Source organism: Dendropsophus ebraccatus, chromosome 5 (genome assembly GCF_027789765.1).
Source record: "Dendropsophus ebraccatus isolate aDenEbr1 chromosome 5, aDenEbr1.pat, whole genome shotgun sequence".
Classification (NCBI taxonomy): Eukaryota; Metazoa; Chordata; class Amphibia; order Anura; family Hylidae; genus Dendropsophus; species Dendropsophus ebraccatus.
In genome coordinates, this window is record NC_091458.1 from 26,893,360 (window position 1) to 26,915,201 (window position 21,842).

At 43.1% G+C, this 21,842-nt stretch overlaps 1 protein-coding gene across 5 annotated transcripts in view; it reads left to right on the forward strand.

Annotated features, from left to right (window-relative positions):
- Positions 1-21,170: 21,170 nt before the first annotated feature.
- The window catches only part of TENM4 (teneurin transmembrane protein 4), an 890,102-nt gene continuing 889,430 nt past the window's right edge, over positions 21,171-21,842 (forward strand). For all 5 annotated transcript variants that reach the window (XM_069969727.1, XM_069969733.1, XM_069969734.1 and 2 more), the window contains exon 1: positions 21,171-21,495. The gene's annotated coding sequence lies outside the window, so the exon portion shown is untranslated. The remainder of the gene's footprint in view (positions 21,496-21,842) is intronic.

A 21,842-nucleotide genomic window follows, 5' to 3' on the forward strand; every position in this document is an offset into this window, starting at 1 on the left:
GCCTTTCGAAATGAAGGATTAAGGGATAGTGAAAAGAAAATATTTTATTAAAAGACTAGTAGAAGCCACAATCTTCTAGCAGATGCAGTTGGTAAACTTACAATATTCAGTAGATGTACTTACAGTACTAGACGACAACAGGTGGGTTAAGGATTCTAATAAGGTGGGCGGGGGGGGGGGGGCTCTGCTCAGCTACTGATCACCACTTTATTTTTATGTATCTATTTGAAAGTTAGGGACCCCTACACTACCTAATAAACCTTAGGGTGTTTCCGTGCCCTAGATCAGGTTTCATTGTGCTGGTTTATTGAATCTGGTTTTAGGACTGTACACCTGTGGTGTACCCCCGGTGATGTTAGTCGGAGAAGGCCGGTGACTTGCTAGGTGTTGTAGTGTGACACCACTTCTATGGTGGATGGCCGAGATACAGCCGGACCTTGAGATGTTGTCATGTAACACCAGTGCCTGGTAGGCACACAGGTGTGATGGCACGCCTGCTTTTATTTTATTTTTATTTTACCCTTTTTTCCTGTGGTCAGTATCCTGCCGGGTTGCTACTGGGTCCCTTGGAGTTATGTGATCACGGATGGCCAGACTAATGTAATGATCCTCCCGGATAGTAGGACCCGCCACCCACAGAAAAGGGAAAATGTCCCAAGGTTGCAATGTGTGTCCTGTGTTGGTGGTGGCCAATAATCACAGAGTCTTGAAATAAAGTTGAGCTCGTTTACTACTTGTAAATGTGCAGCAGGTAATACAGGTTCCACAATATAAGTTTTCTTTAGGGTGCCTTCACACCTACCGGATCCACAGCGGATCTCACTTCTGCAGATTCGAAGCGAGAACCGCTGCGGATCCGGTATCAATTCACCCCTATGATAGCACATACTCGCAGCGGGATTGACATCCCGCTGTGAATATGTGCTTTAACTCCCTGGTGCCTGCAGCCCCGCCGTCGCATCCCCCTCGCATCCCCCCATCCCGGCCACATCCCCCCATCAGCCCACCCCCAGCTCAGATCAGCTGAGCGGGACCGGAGCCGGGAGCCTCACTGCAGCCGCGCCGCCGAGCAGGTAATGTATGCTCGCGGCGGCGGGCCGGAGATGGGCTGATGGGGGGATATGGGGGGGATGTGCCGCCGCCGGGGATGGGGGATGCGACGGCTGGGCTGCGGGCACCAGGGAGTTAAAGCACATATTCACAGTGGGATCCCGCTGCGAATATGTGCTATCATAGGGGTGAATTGATACCGGATCCGCAGCTGTTTTCCCTTCGAATCCGCAGAAGTGAGATCCGCTGTGGATCCGGTAGGTGTGAAGGCACCCTTAGATAAAATCTCTGAGACACGCTTGACAAAGTTCCAATGAACACTTGATAATAGAACGACCAGATCTGTAGGATAAGTGCAGTGTAGAATATAGTCATGTTGGTTGAGTTGTACTGAGCGATACAAGAGACAGAGTAGCAGAGAGGAGGATACTGTGAGAGTCTCAACCCAGGCAGTAATGTGCTTTGCCGGGATGTTGGAGGATGAGGTAGAATATTTGCAGAAGAATAATAATAAGAAGAAGAACACCTGTGCCAATGTATTGACCTTTGACTTCAGTCTTCACACCACCTTATGCCCACTGGACTCGGCTGAACCTTCCTTATGGGTGACACAGGCCCCAGACCTTGATACCTGGGATGAGCAGAATGCTGAGGGTTCCCTGCTGACACCTGCACTGTGAGACAGAGTTCATAGGCTACTGCAACTTTGCTCTGTCCGGATCAGTTCCTAGCTCTTTGGCTCTGTAGTGGATACTGTCCTGCTCTGTGACTTCTCCTTGTCCATAGCGTGGGTTGAGGTTATCTCTGGCTAGTCCTCTCTCACAAGGAGTTTAACAGTGCATAGTGCTTTGGAGGGTAGTGAAGAAGGTGGTAGCAGTGTAGTGTCTTGCGTCCTTCACATGCGGGGTACGAGCTAAGACTGACTTGGGGTACGGGGACCTGGCAGAGGGCCAGGGCCCAGGTAGGACCACTGTGGAGAGCTATCTGGCTCGTGTCCTTCCTCCATAATGTCCAGAACGAAAGACCTATGCTCCTCCTCCACCCATGTGACTAACTTCCTCCCTAGTGTGTAAGGTGCGCTGAGAGTGGGTGAAAGAGTGCAACAGAAGAGGAAAGGAGTGAGATGATAGGAGAGAAGAAAACAGAAATCTTACTGGTCCACAGAGTCTGGTGACACACAAAAACAATAACCCTTTGTGATCCTTCAGCTGTGCAGCTTCCATATACACATACATAATACAGCGACATCTAGTGGTTAACCTTTAGTACTACTTTTATCACGATAAAAATACAAAAAGTACAGACTTTTGCGAAGGGTGTATATAAATGTAACAATCCCAGTGGGACACCACACACCTAGACTCACAAATAGGAGGACACAGAAAGTGGTTCCTAGGCTTAATCCCATCCACTGTCCCTGCCTACTTACCACGGTCTGCCCTGGGCATCAGCAAACTGCTGGGTGACTTATCTACTGGGTCTAGGCAGGTGAAACACAAAAGACGTAGACAGCCAAACAAACACAATATGGGTCGACATTCCAAGGTTGCAACAGCCGGGCAGCAGAAGTATAAAGTCAGTTATAATTAAGGTAGTCAGAGGACAGGCAGAATGGTAAGGGAAGGCGGACAGCGAGGATAATCAGAACGCAAAGCAGAGGATCAATGGATATAAGCAACAGAGAGAGGCTATGTTCACACATCAAAAATATTGAAAAGGTGGCCGTTTTTTATATTTTAAAAAACATCCGTTTTTGCCAAGATTTAACTGACTGCAATGGCAATGCATTGAAGTTAATGGGAAGACAGGCGTCCAATGTACACAGTGTATTGAATAATGGACGTTTTTGCCAAGGGCGTCAAAGTAATGAACATGATCATTATTTTCGGACGTCTTTTGCAAATAGCAGATCTTTTTTTATTAGTTGTTCACATGTAGTTTTTCTTTTTCCACCGTTCTTTCTCCGTTTTTACTATTAAATTCAATGGACTTTTCAATTAAGCCGCACCCAAAGTCCAATTAGCAACCCCAAACAAGAATAATGTACAAACACCAGTCATTGCACTAAGGGGAGGCCAGGCTGCTAAATGACGTCTGTTATTTCAGACTCAAAATAAAGGACGTCATTTTAAACGGAGCTGAAAATATGTTGTGTGAACATAGCTATACAGACGTTTTGCATGAGCAGAACTCAATAGCCAGAACCAAAGTGGTGAACTAAGGAGATATATATCTATATCTCTATCTCAGACCAGGGATCTGGTCCTGGCCTGATTGGACCGGACCCCCTGATCCTGACAGAAACACCTAGTAAAAAGATAAACTGAGCTGACTGGCAATAAGACTTGCAAAGTTAACACAATAGGATTCTGTAGCCATTATTGCAGCCATCCATTAGACGTCCATTGACCTTATATAATGATTATTTTTAGCGACCATCTATGTTATGAGACGGATGCCTTCCCTAATATTTTCCTGAAGTGGTAACGTAACCTTTAAGTGGAAAAAGTAAACAAAAGTGTCTTTATGGTAATATTCTGTCGTCTGCCATACTGGTTGTGCATCTCAGAATACTTGCTAGAGCCTCTTTGGGATTGTCTTGTGTCCATGATTCATCTAGTCTGTGGCACCACTAACCCCAGTCTGCCCATAAGTATCTACATACAAATGTCATCCCACCAGGGCTGTTTTGCTGGGTCCTACCCGTCAATATGGCAAATTCTTCACACAAGTTCTTCATGCTTTGGTAAATCCATTCTCCAAAACATTGAGCCAGATTATTATCAACATGGAGCTTTGTCGGGTACCAGAACCTTGTGATCGACCTTCTCAGTCCTCAGATCTCAACCCAAAGAAACCTCTGTTGAAGACAGTAATCTGACTGCAAAAGCTATTCCAGTCAACTCAAGGCAACTACAAGAAAGGAAAGTTTTCATGGTCTGCCCTCCATGTATAAAATTCTCCACCCATTTTTGGATCTGGTTATTTCACATAGCTGCTTATAATAAGAGTCCATAGATCTTCCGATTCTGGGCCCATCAGAGCAGCTGTGAGAAACAGTCTCCACGAGCCACAACCCCTGCAGAATGTTCTTCACACTTTGTTGAATCCATGTTTTAATAAGTCGGACTATGGAAATATGACATGGTGCTTGGTGAAACAACCTCACAATCCATACAGCTTCAAAACTGGATATAAGCATATGGTTATTATCACATTATTCCCTTCTTCTGGACCGTATTAGCAGATCACAGTTTTGGCAGAATATTCCTACATACAGGGTAAATAGGGAATTATTCCAAATTCTTAATGGAACGAGGTTAAATTTGATTGGATTGTCAAAAAAAAATAAAATTTTAACAATGTAAACATTTTTGAGCGGAGATTAGAAACTGCCCCCCCCCCCCTTTAAAATACAAAAAGATTTCTTAAGTAAAATGGCGACAATGAATTTATTTTCTTTTATCTTCAGGCTCTAACATGTCCCTGAGGACACCTGGATCTTATTGAGAGACAATTGTATCAGTCGTATCCTGCAGGTTTGGAGTTTGTGCAAAGATTCTACTTTGCTGAAACGTGCTGGAAAAAAGTAATGGTGAAATAACAGAAGAAAATATTACTGTTACCGAGCCAACGTCAGATTAAAAAAAGATGGATACATGTTAAAAAGAATAACAAAAATAAACTAAAATTACACTAAATAAAAAAATATAAGAAAACAGAAACAGAAACATTAATTTCCATCTGCTGCGACCAACTTTGTAATATATATTACTTCTAAATTACTAGGTGTCACCTCCATCACTTTTGTGTTTCTATTAAAAGGATATTACGGCAAATAATATAAAGTTATTAAGCAATAATTTTGTAATGTAACTTTATTAAAGATTTTTTTTTTAAAATTGTAAGAAAAATAATATATTAAATATATTTAAAAAAGTGTAAGAAAAATAATAATAATAATAACAATACATGTATAAATATAATCATCTTTACATTGAGTGGCAGCGGTAAGTAGCAACATAACACTTTGCTGCCATCAGTGGCCGTGTGGGGAACTGTGGAGCTGTGTAAAGGCCCTATTCCACGGAACGATTACCGTCCGTATTCGGCCGATATTGGCCGCTACGGACGATAATCGTCCCGTGGAATAGAGTGCAACGATCAGCCAACATCGTTCATGATCGCTCGTTTGCTCCTCTAAACGACCCGTGAAATAGGGCTTTAAGCCCTGGTCCTGCCACATTTACATATCGCTAGGACTTGTGCATCTGGTATTTGTGATACTGAACCTCCCCACTTGTCTATTCTAATACATTTTAGAATAAGAAAAATCATTACAATTGGGGGGCTGTCTATGGCAGTTGTGCTGCAGCCAGGGCAAATTGTATTAGAACGAGTGGTGAACAAGTTATCCCAGCTCGCTCTGCTGTACTATGACATGTGAAATGTAAGAAATACAACAGTAGTTTTTTAATGCAATTAATGTGAAAAAAATAAAATAAATAATAATAATAATATATTTCTATATATACAGTATATATATCTATATATAATATATATATATATATATATATATATATATATATATACACTGGAATACCCCTTTAAGTAATTTTGGTGTTGAGTTAATTTTTTATTGTTTTGTACTGATTTTCTTTCTTTTCTTTCTTTTCCTTTTTTTTTAAATTAACTAAATTAACTGGTGTAAGAATGTTATACAGATTTGTAAATGACTTCTCTTTTAAAATCTCAAATCTTCCACTACTTATCAGCCACTGTATGTCCTACAGGAAGTGGTGTATTCTTTCCAGTCTGACAGTGCTCTCTGCTGCCACCTCTGTCCATGTCAGGAACTGTCCAGAGCAGGAGAGGTTTTCTATGGGGATTTGCTCCTGCTCTGGACGGTTCCTGACATGGACAGAGGTGGCAGCAGAGAGCACTGTGTCAGACTGAAAAGAATACACCACTTCCTGCAGGATATACAGCAGCTGGTAAGTACTTGAAGGTTTGCATTTGCTTAACAGGAGTCATTTTCAAGTCTTTATATTTTTCTGGCCCCTGTTGATTTAAATAAAAAAAGTTTCCTTCTGGAGTACCATTTTAAAGCATTTTCAACATGTTATAGAGACATCAAAAGGGTTGAGCAGTGGGGGTCTGGGTGTTTAGTCCCCCACCAAGTGCTAAAAAAAAATGTGGAGAAGCACTTCCTCGTGGTTTAGCACATACTTACAGAACTCAAACTAGATGACACACAATGTGAAAGAAGACCTTGCTAGAACTACAGTCAGTGTTATTTCAGCACAGTAGCCACATGCCTATAGGCACCCGATCACTGGGGGCTACGGTGATATTAATTATAAGCGGCAGTAGACTGTGACATTGCCTGTACCACCCCAATGTGGATCCTTACGGCACATAAAGACTCTGCTCCAGGACACCATTCAGAATCCTTGTTATCTAATTATTCAGAGGAGCCTTAACTTCCATAGAAGTGAGGCCAAGACATCTCCCAACTATTATCTGGAAGGATTTTCAGGAAACTAACACTGATTTTTCATGAATATTTGCTGCCAAGAATATTATATTTAGCCCTATGGTTCCTCAAGCCATAAGAAGAAGACGAAGAAGCTAACACAAAAATCCTTGGCCAAATAGTTTTCTTGGGTTTCTTGTGAGGTTTGAGGCAAGGACAAGGACAGTCACCAGTTGTCTACTTGAGTTGTCTGTTGAGTTGTCTACTGTGGGACACTCAGGACTATAGAACCAACCTTGGAGACCAATCACACGCGTTGATTGGTCTTCTCTAAGGTTGGTTCTATAGTCCTGGCCATATTATTGCTTGTAGAAAAAGAAATATGCCTTAATCATTGATGGTCAATCCTTAGATCAACTCCCTCCAATAAAGGAACTGGCCCCTTAGTTACTATAAATTCTATAGACACCTTTGTACACTTTTTAAAATTATTTCTTTAGGCTACGTTCACACTGCGTAAAACGACGGCCGTAGTTTTGCGGGGTGGGACATAGCCTATGTGCAATGGGATCCTGGCCGGAGCGTACACACATCGTATGCGCTCCGGCCAGGATCTGTGCGGTGCCGGAAAAAACTGACAGGTCAGTTTTCTGCGGCCAGAATTCAGTGATTTCCGGCCGCAGAAAGACCTGTCAGTTCACACAGTGAAGCGAGCGGCTTCGGCTGCTTGCTTCACTGTGCTTCACTATGGTAAGCTCTGATGCGGGCGCGCGCTGATGCGCCCGCATCAGAGCCCTGCGGCCGGAATGATCAATGATTCGGCCAGAGACCGGCCGTTCCGTGACCTGGCCGGGATCACGGAACGGCCGGTCTCATACGTGGTGTGAACATAGCCTCATACTTATTAGGCTATGTTCACACAACTGGCCGGTCTCTGCCCGGATCATCCCGGCCGCAGTGTTCGGATGCAGGCGCATCAATGCGCGCCCGCATCAGAACCTCCCGCAGCACACAATGAAGCAAGCGGCCGGAGCCGCTTGCTTCATTGTGTGAACTGACAGGGTTTCCTACGGCCACAATTCATTGAATTACGGCCGCAGAAAACTGACATATCAGTTATTTGCGTCGCCGCACGGGATCCCAGCCAAAGCGTATACGATGTGCGTACGCTCCGGCCAGGATCCCATAGAACAAGAGGCAATGTTCAACACTGCATAAAGTACGGCCGTTGTTGGCAATGGCAACAACAGTTGTACTTGTACGTAGTGTGAACATAGCAAATTTTTTTGCACTATAAGGCTTAGTTTTACTTCTGCAGCCTCTATGCTTTGACATAGATTTCAGTTGTGCTCCATTCTCCCAGAGAAGCCGTCTGTTGTCTTGGTCTTCAGCCCTTATGTATGATGTCCTAAATGATCTTCTAGGCTTATTTATGAATACAGGAAAGTTCAATCTAATCATGTAGGGAAAAAGCATAGAAAATTGATCAGGAAAGAAGAGATAGTGGCTGGTGACTAAGCACCAGACTCCTTGACCTATGGAAGGGCACAAAACCGATAGGAATGTATGTTGAAACAAAAAGGGTGAAGAAATAAAACTAGATTAATCAGAAGTGGAGGGAAAAGGGCTGGAGACTGAGCCAAACATAGCTGGCTCATTGGTTTGGCACCTGAAAATGTATGTCAAAATAAAGAGGCTGTAGAAGTGAAACTAAGCAGAATTTTATATATATCTCATAATATATAATATATATAATATAATATATATATATAACATAATATATATATATATATATATATATATATATATATATATATATATATATATATATTATAACACTATGGATAAAATATTATTTGCACTATAATAAACACTAAGAAGTAACTAAAAAATGCACCCAAACGTTTTCATAGTCTTTAAGCGCCTTGAAATGCTTTTCATGCTTTGGCCTGGTGTGTTCTGGCTTGTGTTAGCTCAGTCTCCAGCCAGTATCTCTCCCCTCCTGATTGATCTAGTTTTATTTCAACAGCTTCTTTTCAACACATTTTTTTAAATCAATTTTACTTCTACAACCTCTATGCATTGACATACTGTACATTTATACTAGTTGTGCTCTGTTCCATCAGAGAAATATTCTGTCTGCTCTGTCTCCAGCCCCTATCTCTTCTCTCCTGATCAATTTTCTAAGCTGTTTTCTTACAGGATCAGACTTACTGTAGTTTTCCTGTGGTCATAAATAATCTTAAATGGGTATTCTGCCCATGCTCTTTTGAAAAATAACATTTACACCACCCCAGTCTTCAATGCCAGCCCCCAGTTGTTTTTGTACAAAAAGGACTATATTGAAGATGGCACCAGGCAGAAAACTACATCTCCTGGCATACCATGCGCCACCTTCATCAGTGTTTACTATAAAGTCTATGGCACTCCATTCTTGCAGCGAATTTTCATTCCGTTACAAGAATATGATGCCATAAACTTAGAAAACTTAGATACTGTTCTGTTGTGATAAAAAATAATAGTGAGACCACACTTACCTGGCCGTGCCCCCCCCCTTTCCCGGTGCCCTCCAGCAATGTCCCCCAGTTGGCCTGCTCAACCAATCACTGCACTGTCCCACCACAGACAGTGACTGGCTGAGCGGGCTGTCACTCAGCTGGGAACCCGGAGACCGAAAAACAAACATTGTATAAACATAATCTAAAAGAATATTCAGGACACAATAGATAAGGGCTGGAGACAGAGTCACCCAACGGCCTCTCTAATAGAACAGAGCATAGCTGAAATTTATGTTGATGCATAGAAGCTTATTATTCCTTTTTATTTCTTTTTTAAATACATTTATTTCTTATAGAAAAAAAAAAACTATACAAAAAAAAAACAAAAAACTGAGTGTTATTTTCACCATAATAAATACAAAAGAGCAATAGAAAAAAATACATTCAGAGGTGTCCATAGTCTTTAAGCTCTTGGAAAAGCTTTTTATGCTTCGACTGCTGCGTTAACTTGATGTATAATGGGTAACTTTGGGTTTGTGTTGCATTATATATTGTTAAGCAGCATATGTCTCGCTGTGTGGGTGTCAGAATAACCTGGTGGTGTCAAGATTTGTAGCATTTTATGGTCCAGATCTTGCCATATGAATTACTTAATACTCAATTCTGTTCATTGTATACACATCTGCCTTTTTACTGCACCAGACACAAAGCGCGTAACCCATTGCTTCCTGTATAAACCCCTGATGCAAAGTCACATTTAGGCTTAGAGATTATTTACTTAATGGAAATTGAAGGATTTGCGCTTGCTAAGGACAAAGGGACACATTGTATCCAATTTTTTGCATATGATCCGCGTATTAACTGAGTATATTTGCACAATACAATGGCACAAAACACAACTATTATGGAATGACCATTGCCGGAATTATCTATAAGCATTCACTTAATTGAGGGCAAGGGAGCAGAGCTTGTTTATACTGTTAGGTTTATATCGAGACGTAATTTTCTCGTTTTCATATTTGTTTATGAAACAATTACCAGTTAAGACGAGGATTGTAACACTCCTTTCTTCATCGTGCTTGGGGAGAGGGTCGGTGTTGTTGGGAGCTGAAGCAAGTAAGACAGAAAAGAATAAAGTCCAAGGTGACCCAAGTTCAACAAAAACAATATAAAAGCCTAATCTCCAGAAATGTTTTGAAAAAAACTTTCAAAAATGACCAAAAAGTTTTAACTCAACTTGATTTTGACTTTTAAAGATGAACCAAACGAATCTTACATACTTACATACCGTTACATATCTTACATAACGAATCTTACATCTTACAAACGAATCTTACATTGGCGCTCCCCCAGTGTCCTCCTACGGGTCCCCCACTTAGGACAGCCGCCTCCAGCCCACTCTTACAATCACTGACTGAGACAGGCAGCATTGCAGCCCATGATTGGCTGAGCGAGCAGTCATTCCTGTAACTTAAGTGTTGACCTTAGGGGAGGAGGTAGGTTCTGAGAAGGTATACTAGTTGGCCCAGATTGATGACTGATACTTGTACCAGGCCCTGGCCCTGGTTACCCAAAGGCTCACTTACAACACTGTAAGAGGTGACAGTATCTCCATAAACGCCTTGCCTTGTCTGTTCAGTAACGAGTTAGAATATTTGCAGCTGCCAGAACCCAGAATCCCACCGAAGGCCTGCCTTGTGGTGGGGTTTCCAGGACAGCGGCTTCGTACTTAGCCTATTTTAGATGTTTTAGCGCGGTTTGTTCAAGATTTGGTTTGGACGAACCCAAACTTTGTTTCACAGTTCAGCCAAACTGCCCTACTGGACTTTTAAAAAGTTTGCTTATCACTACTTCTAATGATCATCCTGTCAGGATTGTGCAGTAATCTGGTGTGAACTGGGCCTGTTTTTACTTCTATGTGCCACACCCGCTTGCTGCTTAGCTATCTGGCAATGCGGGAGTTAAATTGATTTACTGGGAGACTTGATTTTTCCAGCTGAGTAGGATTTTAGACTGACTGGTTTCTGGAGCCTGGGAGATCTGAGCGCCAGTCCAATGGGAATTCGGACCGGGCTCTGGTTCAGCATAAAAGAAAGCTAAGGCAGTCTCCCAGCGCTGGCTATTAGATTAACACCCTGATCCCTGCTCCCCCTGTCTATTCCTGCGCTCCCCATCCTAACTCCCTCTGCTTGCTTGACTTTGTTACCTGACCTCTGACTTGACTTTTTGACTATTCGATTGTACCTGATTTTGTACTCACTGCCTGTTTGGTTCTGACCTTGCTTATTTGACTATCCGCTATTCTGTTTGTTTGTCTGTCTTGTTCTGTGTGCACGTATATAGTACAGGGAACGTCTTTGTGGTTGTCCACGGCCGTTTGAGGCAAGTAGGTAGGGGCAGTTGGTGGGTTCAGCATCAGGGCTCACTGTCGTGTCTTGTCCCTACCACCCCGTATTGACGCATCTGTTACGTTTTATTCTAAAAATCCTATATCTCATCTTTAGGCTTCTCAATGACGTTGGTAAGGATTTCACCAGATTATTATTATGTGGACACCCAGTGGCTTTGATGCGGATTGGACGGACCTCTAAAGTCCTGACCTGATGTCCCAAACAGAGGTTTTAACATTGCAAAGAGACATCAGTGATTCAGTCTTGAGTTTTGGCTTCAGGTCTTTGAGATAACACTAATGTGGATTGACTAAATGAGAAGCAGTGATGGGAGGAAGCACAAAGAAGAGAGCATTTCAATGACCATTGTACACTACAGATAATTAAAGGGATTATCCAGTGCTACAAAAATATGGCCACTTTCTTTCAGAGACAACATGACTCGTCTCCAGTTCAGGTGCGGTTTGCAATTACGCTCCATTCACTTTAATGGAACTGAGCAGCAAACCCCGCCCAAGCTGGAGACAAGAGTGGGGCTGTCTCTGGAAGAAAGTGGCCATGTTTTTGTAGTGCTGGATAACCCCTTTAAATACAATACCAGTTTATAGTACTGAGAGCATTCTTAGGAACAGTGTATAAAACAGAGACCATTGGACGACCAGTGTATAATACAGAGAGCATCCCAATGAACAGTGTGTAATAGAACATTCTAATGATCAGTCTTTAATATGGAGAGCATTCTAAAGATCTTCCCTCCGCTCTGTGATGGGGCTTCATTGAATCTAATGAAGCTGCATCACAGAGGGGAGGGTTTCGGTACACTGGGGGTCGGCTGTCCAGCCCCCCGGTACTTCATGGTGCCTGATAATAGTCTAGCACTGTGTGTGGGAACCGGTCAAAAAAGGGCTGTGGCACTGGCATTCCCATGCTGGCGCCGGTCTGTTCATGTACAGAACACCAAGCGATATACCTGATGGTACATTTGCTTTAAAACAGAGAACATTCCAATGACCAGTGTATAACAGAGTGCATTCCAACAATATGTGTAACTAGAAAAGTTACCCAGCGCTGCCCGGGTATAAAGTGCCAGTGTGTTAATTAGATTTGTTCCAAGGGTGCCTAGGAGGAAATCGCCAGGAGCCCTATATTCACAATATACCCTGACAGTTCTGCACTGTTTATGTAAATTGTAGCTTATGCACATTAGAAATAAACTAAAAATGTTTAACATCTTAAATACCAAATAGCCAAACCTGAGATGTCATGTGATCAGATTGTATACAGAGGCTGGTTATATACAACACTGGCAGTGTTATACAGAGGCTGGTTATATACAACTCTTTGCAGTGTTATATACAGAGCCTGGTTATACACAACATTGGCAGTGTTATATACAGCCTAGTTATACACAACATTGGAAGTGTTTTATACAGCCCGTTTATATACAACATTGGCAGTGTTATACACAGAGCCTGGTTATATACAACATTGACAGTGTTATATATAGAGCCCGGTTATATACAACATTGGTAGTGTTATATACAGCCTGGTTATATACAACATTGAAAGTGTTATTGCCAGGTGCATAGACATAAAGATACCTGATGGAACTCTGGAGCAGCAATCTACAATTTTCCATGCGGAAAACATGCAGAATCCAGATTTATGCCGCCACCTGCAGTGATTTGCCTTGGGCTTTGTTTATTGTATACCTTTAATGTATAGTTGGTGGAGGCTCTCTAAACCTTCAGTTTATAGTTTGAGGGTCCTGGATGATGCTTAACAGGAAACTGCAATTGTCTAAAAGATATTTTTTCATCTGAGTTAATCAGTGGATTCGTGTATACCTGTAGTGTATAGTTGGAGGGGTTCTGTATATCTAAAGTGTATGGTTTTTAGGGATCCTGTATACCTGTAGAATATAGTCGGGGTGGGGGTGCTGTATACCTGTAGTGTATAGTTAAGGGAGGTTGTGTATACCTGTAATGCATAGTTGGGGGGGTGTATACCTGTACTGTACAGTTCAGGGGCTCCTGTATAGTTTGAGGTGTCCTGTATACCTGCAGTGTATAGTTTGGGGTCCTGTATACCTGTAGTATATAGTTTATGAAGGTGCTGTATACCTGTAGTGTAGAGTTGGGGGCCCTTTATACCTGCACTGCATAGTTTAGGGGTCCTGTATACCTGTAATGTATAGTTGGTGGAGGTGCTGTATACCTGTAGTGCATAGTTGGGGGGGACCTGCATACCTGTAATGTAGAGTTGGGGGTCATGTATACCTGTAGTATATAGTTGGTGGAGGTGCTGTATACCTGTAGTGTATTTTTTGGGGGGGTCCTGTATACCTGTAGTGTATAGTTGGTGGAGGTACTGTATACCTGTAGTGTATAGTTTTGGGTTCCTATATACCTGTAGTGTATAGTTGGTGGAGGTCCTGTATGCTTGTAGTGTATAGTTTGGGGGTCCTGTATACCTGTAGTGTATAGTTGGTGGAGGTACTGTATACCTGTAGTGTATAGTTTGTGGGTCCTATATACCCATAGTGTATAGTTGGTGGAGGTGCTGTATACCTGTAGTGTATAGTTGGGGTGGGGGGTCCTGTATAACTGTACTGTATAGTTGGGGGTCCTGTATACCTGTACTATATAGTTGGGGTCGGGGGCTGTATACCTGTACTGTATAGTTGGGGTAGGGAGTCTACCATTTATTTCTGTGGATGTGTTGTGAGGCAGCTGGCCCTTGCAACCAATCAGATTCCAGCTTTGAAAATGATAGTACTAATCCTATTGGTTGCTAGGCTTCCAGCTTCCATTACTGCTGGGGAGCTGCAGCACTAATGATGTCACCTGTGTGTGCGCAGTATGGAGATTCTCCCAGTCATCTCTTTGGGACGCTCTTCCCTATCCCCTTCCCTCCTGTACATCTGGCAAGGAAGGAGCCTTTGCTCTAACCTTCCCAGGTACCAAATGTATCTGCGTGCCAAATTTGGGGTCAACCAGTTCAGGCATTCAGAAGTCTATAGAGGACAGACAGACAGACTTTAACTTTAAGGAGAAGTCAGGTGAAAATTTTTATTAAAGTATTGTAATGCCCGCCAAAAGTTATACAAATTACCAATATACACTTTTTACGGGAGATGCTTATAAAGTGCTTTTTTCCCTGCACTTACTACTGCATCAAGGCTTCACTTCCTGGATAACATGGTGATGTCACTTCCTGGGTAACATGGTGATGTCACTTCCTGGATAACATGGTGATGTCGCTTCCTGGATAACATGGTGATGTCACTTCCTGGATAACATGGTGATGTCACTTCCTGGATAACATGGTGATTATTATTTTCTATGGAGCAACGACTGCAATATATACACACTGTATACACTATGGCCGGGATTCCATGCAGCCGCACATAAAATTCACAGGTCTATTTTGTGAGTCCGCTATTCAGTGAACAGTGGCCGTACAAAATAGCCCATGCACACAAAGTAAAGTACGGCTCCCGGCCATATATCACATTGTCTGCTATGGTTAATTGGAGCGTGGGCAGACCCGAATATACCGGCATTTCAATTAACATGAAGTGATGTTCACACGGCCAATATTGTAGTAACGTCAGAATGACAGCGTGTGAACTTGGCCTAATGTACCATTCAAGTGAACAGTCTATAATGCACCATTCTACTGCTATGTGTACTGCCATATTATCCTGCAATGTGAAAAAAAAGTTTACTCTATAGGACAATCTCTGGTACAGATCATTCTAGTGATTCATTAATAGTGAAAAGACTTTGTCATGGGCAAAAGTTTGCTAGAAGGAGTCAAGACATTAATGTCATGAAAGTAATGATTAAGGTAGAAAAACGATGTTTTAAAGGGAATCCAGCGTTACCATAGCCCTTGCTATCCTTTTAGTATGGGCAGATCTAAATTGTTACTCTGAACTCAATGATGTCCTCAGTTTTTTTTATCGGTGTCACTGTTCTGGAGATATGGCACAAAAACAATATATGCAAATTAGCTTGCTTGGTACACTTGAGGTTGTCCAAGTGCCCCATTCACTGTTTTCCCAGCCTGCCAATGACACAACCTCATCAATATTCATGATGATTAAGCTATGACGTCACTTCCAGACAGAATCATCATGAATATGGATGTAGCAGCTTCATTGGTGGACAAGGAAAGTGGTGCACAAGGAGCTTTGGGACCACTTCAAGTGCACCAAGCAGGCTAATTTGCATATTAAGTTATTGGCCCATATCTCCAGAACAGTGACACCGATTTGAAAACCTAGGATATCACTGAGCTCAGAGTCCCCGTGCCTATATGATCATACACAGAGGTTAGTATAGGCTATGTTAAGGCCTTTGGGTCTTTAATTAAAGCAGGAAAACTACTTAACTACAATGTGCGGCGATTAAAGGGATTTTCATAGCCTTTCAAAGGGTCTTGCGAGGTCCTCCAAAAAGATGTCTTAAAGCAACATCTTTACGTCACTTGTACAGAATAGAATTCAAAGGCTTGGAGTTATATTTGATTGTTTTAAATTCACTTTAGGTAGAAAACATATAAAAAGCTTTCAGTTATGTTAGGCCATAGTGTACATCCATCTACATAGTTACAGGAAGCGGAGAGACTTGTCCATCAAGATGATTTTTTATTTTTTATTTTTGTTAACCTCAACTGACTCCATCAAGAACTGAGCAAGCTCCCCCCTCAAACAAATTACAAAATCTATTTTATGTTTGTCCTCGAAATTCAGTTGCACCATAGACTTAAAGGGATACTCCAGCAAAACAGCTTTCTTTTTTTATGACAAATATTTTATTAAAGGTTTTTCAATTATTACATATAAAGAAAGAAAAATCACGGCCAGAGAACACTGACCAAACAATTTTTTTGGACTTCTGTAAGTGTAGGTATTTCAGACGACTTCCATCTCTTCGCAACGGCGGTTCTAGCCACCATCAAAATTTGAAGCAAGACTGTAGTATCTGAGAGGTGGAAGTCCTCTGCATCCATAGAGAGTAAGGGTACTATTTCACGGGCCGAGGAGGGCCTGATCAACGATGTAAACGAGCGGCGATCTGCTAGATCGCCGCTCGTTTACTGGGCCTATTCCACGGCCCGATGATCGTTGAGTGAGGGCTGCAAGGACATCGTTACCAATGTCCTTGCAGCATACATTACCTCTCAGGTCTTCTGCTCCGCTCTGTCTTTCTCCCCGAATCCCGCGCGCTCTAGCTTCAGAATGGCCTGTCAGCTGACAGGTCACTCAGCCAATCACAGGCCGCGGGGGTCCCGGCCTGTGATTGGCTGAGCGCTACTGAAGCTAGAGCGCGCGGGATCCGTGGAGGAAGACAGAGCGTAGCAGAAGACCTGAGAGGTAATGTATGATGCTGCTGCTTCTCAAAACGTTGGTCGCCCACCGTGCACTGCTATTCAACTGTAGCGATGCGCGGTGGGGGAACGATGATTTTAGGTCTGGCCCTAAATGATCAGCCGATGACACGATCATTGGCTGATTGTTCTCTCTATTTCACTGAGCGATAATCGGCCTACACATATATATATATATATATATATATATATATATATATATCCACGCCAGGGTGCACCCACAAGAGATGATAAAAATTTAACAAAATTACAAGATTATTGTATTCTTACTGCAGAATAAAGATGTCAGTTTTACTGCTACGTTAATTTAGAAAAGAATTCCCCACAAAATGGTGCACATATTTTTTTTTTTCCTATTTTACCCCAGAATTGTTTTTTTTTTAATTTTGCAATACATGAGACTATGGGGTCATTAAGGGGTTAATTAATATTCTTTTCATTAAATGTGTGCTGATCCAGAATATTTGTTAATCTGGTATCTGTTAAATCCCGATTTAAAAAGTTTTGTAGTTTTGCACTTCTCCCTGCAGTTCCCCAATCGACCAGCAGATGGCTTCTTGGGAAATCTCACACCAAAGCTTATGATTAGATGACAGAATGGAGAGAGCAGATTCTAACAGTGTTTCAATGTGAAACATGGCATCAGAGAAGCCCCTGGAGCTCTGGACTCAGTAATCAGGATTTTGCATTCGCACAGAAACCTAAACTGCTTGTGTTCTGAAATAATATATTAAATGGATGTAATGTCAGATAACTGGGGAATAAAAGGCATTATTCTAGAAGAGAGCTCGACATTAAGAGCCTGTGGAAAATGTTTACTAATAGTCAGCTAGAAGTGATGGCCCCGATCTGATGTGGTTATGTCTCTCCCAATGTGAGGGGAAGAGAAGATTATAATGTAAGGGTAATATGGAAGCTTAAAGCTGAAGCTCTGATTCTTGTCTGATGCCCTTGGTTGTGCTAAGCGAGATATCTATCTATCTATCTATCTATCTATCTATCTCCTATCTATCTATCTATCTATCTATCTATCACATTATCTATCTATCTATCTATCTATCTATCTATCTATCATCTATGTATCTATCTATCTATCTATCTATCTCCTATCTATCTATCTATCTATCTATCTATCTATCTATCTATCTATCTGTTTTCTTTCTTTCTTTCTTTCTCTATATATACTGTAGATATAAGATATATTATAGATAGATAGATATGAAAGGAAATGGATAGATAGATAATAGATCGGAGATAGATAGATAGATAATAGATCGGAGATAGATAGATAGATAATAGATCGGAGATAGATATAGATAATAGATCGGAGATAGATAGATAGATAGATGGATAGATAGATAGATAGATAGATAGATAGATAGATAGATAGATAGATAATAGATCGGAGATAGATAGATAGATAGATAGATAGATAGATAGATAGATAAAAGTTCAATATAATCTTGCTGCACACAGAGAATAGTGGCGGGTGCCAGCTGTCACACCAGGTACCAGCGGTGTAAGAAATATAGTAAGCAAAATGACCGCAGCACTCCAAAAATGAAAAGAATCTGTGGATTTATTTGCCCATGAAAAACAAGTGCGGCGTTTCAGCTCTAGCAATAAGAGCTTTTCTCACTGCTTGAGAAAAGCTCTTATTGCTAGAGCTGAAACGTCGCACTTGTTTTTCATGGGCAAATAAATCCACAGATTCTTTTCATTTTTGGAGTGCTGCGGTCATTTTGCTTACTAGATAGATAGATAGATAGATAGACAGTAGAGATGAGCGAACCAAGTTTGGGTTCGAGTCCATCTGAACCTGCACGTTCGGTATTTGATTAGCTGGGGCTGCTGAACTTGGATAAAGCTCTAAGGTTGTCTGGAAAACATGGATACAGCCAATGACTATATCCATGTTTTCCACATAGCCTTAGGGCTTTATCCAACTTCAGCAGCCACTGCCAGGGCAGTTTCTAGGTAATTTGAACTACAGGGCGAATCTTGCTGAAAGCGCCCCCCCCCCCCCCCACAAAGTGATATGTGGAGGGTGGTGCTGGTGTTACTAGGGGGAAGCAGTGTGTGTATCATGGCATACAGCAGTGTTATTCAACCCTTTTCTACGTGGGGCAAAAAAAAGTCATTCAGTGACTCACAGGTGACGTCTTCTTTGTTGCCTTTTCCTCCCCTTCTGGCCCGGACCACCATGATGATCTTTTGTGAACCTGCCAGACAAACATTTTTACACTCCGCACTTTTATAATTTCCACTTTTTTGTGTCATGTGCAGTAAAGTGAGTAGGTATGTGGGTTGCCCCCTGTATGTAGCATCCCCTGCTGTGCCCCCATATAGTAATAATGCCACCTGTGCTGTCCCCATAGTAATAATTCGCCGTGCTGCATCCAATTTAGTAATAATCCCCCCCCCCGTGCTGCCCCCATATTAATAATCCCCCCAATGCTGTACTCATATTAATAATCCCCCCAATGCTGTCCTCATATTAATAATCCCCCCAATGCTGTCCTCATATTAATAATCCCCCCAATGCTGTCCTCATATTAATAATCCCCCCAATGCTGTACTCATATTAATAATCCCCCCAATGCTGTGCTGCATCCGTGCTGCATCCAAATTAGTAATAATCCCCCCAATGCTGTCCCCATATTAATAATCCCCCCCAATGCTGTCCTTATATTAATAATCCCCCCAATGCTGTCCTCATATTAATAATCCCCCCAATGCTGTCCTCATATTAATAATCCCCCCAATGCTGTCCTCATATTAATAATCCCCCCCAATGCTGTCCCCATATTAATAATCCCCCCAATGCTGTCCCCATATTAATAATCCCCCCCAATGCTGTCCCCATATTAATAATCCGCCCCAATGCTGTCCCCATATTAATAATAACCCCCAATGCTGTCCCCATATTAATAATCCGCCCCAATGCTGTCCTCATATTAATAATCCCCCCAATGCTGTGCTGCATCCGTGCTGCATTCAAATTAGTAATAATCCCCCCAATGCTGTCCCCATATTAATAATCCCCCCAATGCTGTCCCCATATTAATAATCCCCCCCAATGCTGTCCCCATATTAATAATCCCCCCAATGCTGTCCTCATATTAATAATCCCCCCCAATGCTGTCCCCATATTAATAATCCCCCCAATGCTGTCCTCATATTAATAACCCCCCCCCCTGTGCTCTGCCCCCATAGTAAAAAATCCCCCCCATGCTGTCCTCATATAAATAATCTCCCCCTGTGCTCTGCACCCCACCCCCCAAAACACACACACACACACACACACACACACGCACACACACACACAAAGAAAAACAACATTATACTCACCTCAATAGATAGAGCGGGTCCCTATCTGTTCTTCTCCTCCGGCCAGCGAGGAGCAAGCAGGCCGCCGCCGCCCCTGCACACATCTTCTCCCTCCAGCACAGTCAGATGACGTCATATGCTGGAGGGAGACGATGTGTGAGGGGGCGGCAGCAGCCAGCCGGGTAATGAGCGCTCGGCTCGGTCAAGTGCCGTCCAGGGGGCAGAGCTGCGGTCCGGCGGGCGGTCCAGTGGTCTGAGCAGGTGATGGGGAGGTCAGGCCAGGACCCAGAGGAGGGGGCGGCAGCATCCAGCTGGGTGATGAGCGCTCGGCTCGGCCAAGCGCTGTCCGGGGGGGCGGAGCTGCAGTCCATCGGGCGGTACAGGGGTCGGAGCAGGTGATGGGGCGGGCGGGCTGACAGCCGGGAGTACACGCCGCTAAGTGAGGTCCTGGGGGTGCCAGCAGTGCCCCCAACCTCTTGGCGCCCCGTGCGGTCGCCCGCCCCTAGAAACTGCCATGGCCACCGCTAATCAAATGCCAAAAGTTCGGGTTCGGATGGAATCGAGCATGCTCTAGGTTCGCTCATCTCTAATAGATGGATGGATGGATGGATAGGCGATAGAAAGATAGATAGATAGGAGATAGAAAGATAGGAGATAGATAGATAGATATCGTGACCTCTGACTCTTTCTGTAATCGGTCTATGACCATTTCCAACATTTTTTATTACAGTTAAATTCCCTACAAGTCATAATTTTACTCCGCGCGTCCAGGCAGGTAAGCCTCCTCCAGCCTCCTCTAGCCTCCCCCAGCCTCCTCTAGCCTCCTCCAGCCTATGCAGCAGGCAGCATGTATGTGGAGTAGACAGCAGATAGTAAAAAGACAGAATGCCAGGGACCCGGATCGAACAACCTGTGGGTGTTTTCCAGCAAGGCAAGGCGAGCTGAAGGCTGAAGAAAAAGCCCAGGCTCCCCCTTCCATCCCTCAGTGGTACTGCCTGGCTTTCAATGCATGTGTGATTGTCAAGGCTGAGCATTTGCAGGATTGGTCCCTTCTCCTCATTCATGTAACCTGTGTGTGCGCCTCCACTCGCTCTACATGCACCTTGTACCAGAATTAGGCGACGTTGCAAAAGGAGAATATTAAAAAAAAAAAAAAGCTAGGAATTGCTGGTGTAGACGGGGGATAGAGCTGGAGCCTGCTGCTGGGGTTGTGTGCTGCCGAGCTGCTCTGCCAGGAAACCCTGAGCAGCATCTTACAGAAAACCAGGACAGCTCTGCTGTGTCTTTGCAGAGAGAAGGTTTTATACTTATCCAGTTGTGGATTGGAGAGCCCCCCGGAGAAGCCTGCAGAATGGTAAGCGATTGCTGCAAGTCTTTCCCATCCATCCCCATTGGGTCGGTCGCTCCGGCTCCTTCCCTTCCTTCCCGCAGCCTCCTCGTCTCCTTCTGCAGCCCAGATCCCCGGCTTCTAGTGCACTGCATCATTGTGCCGAGACTTACCACATTACATATTGTTCTGCAAGACGAATGTGTAGACAGGTCTGAGACGGGAATTTTTTTATTTTTATTTTTTGGGAACGACCCCTTAAAACCTATACAATTTCTCCTTGACTGTCTACGGGTTGATGAGCGCTGCTCTTGAGGCTGTAAGGTCTCCAGGCTTGGGCTTCGAAGACAAGTAGGGTCATTTTTCAATGTCCC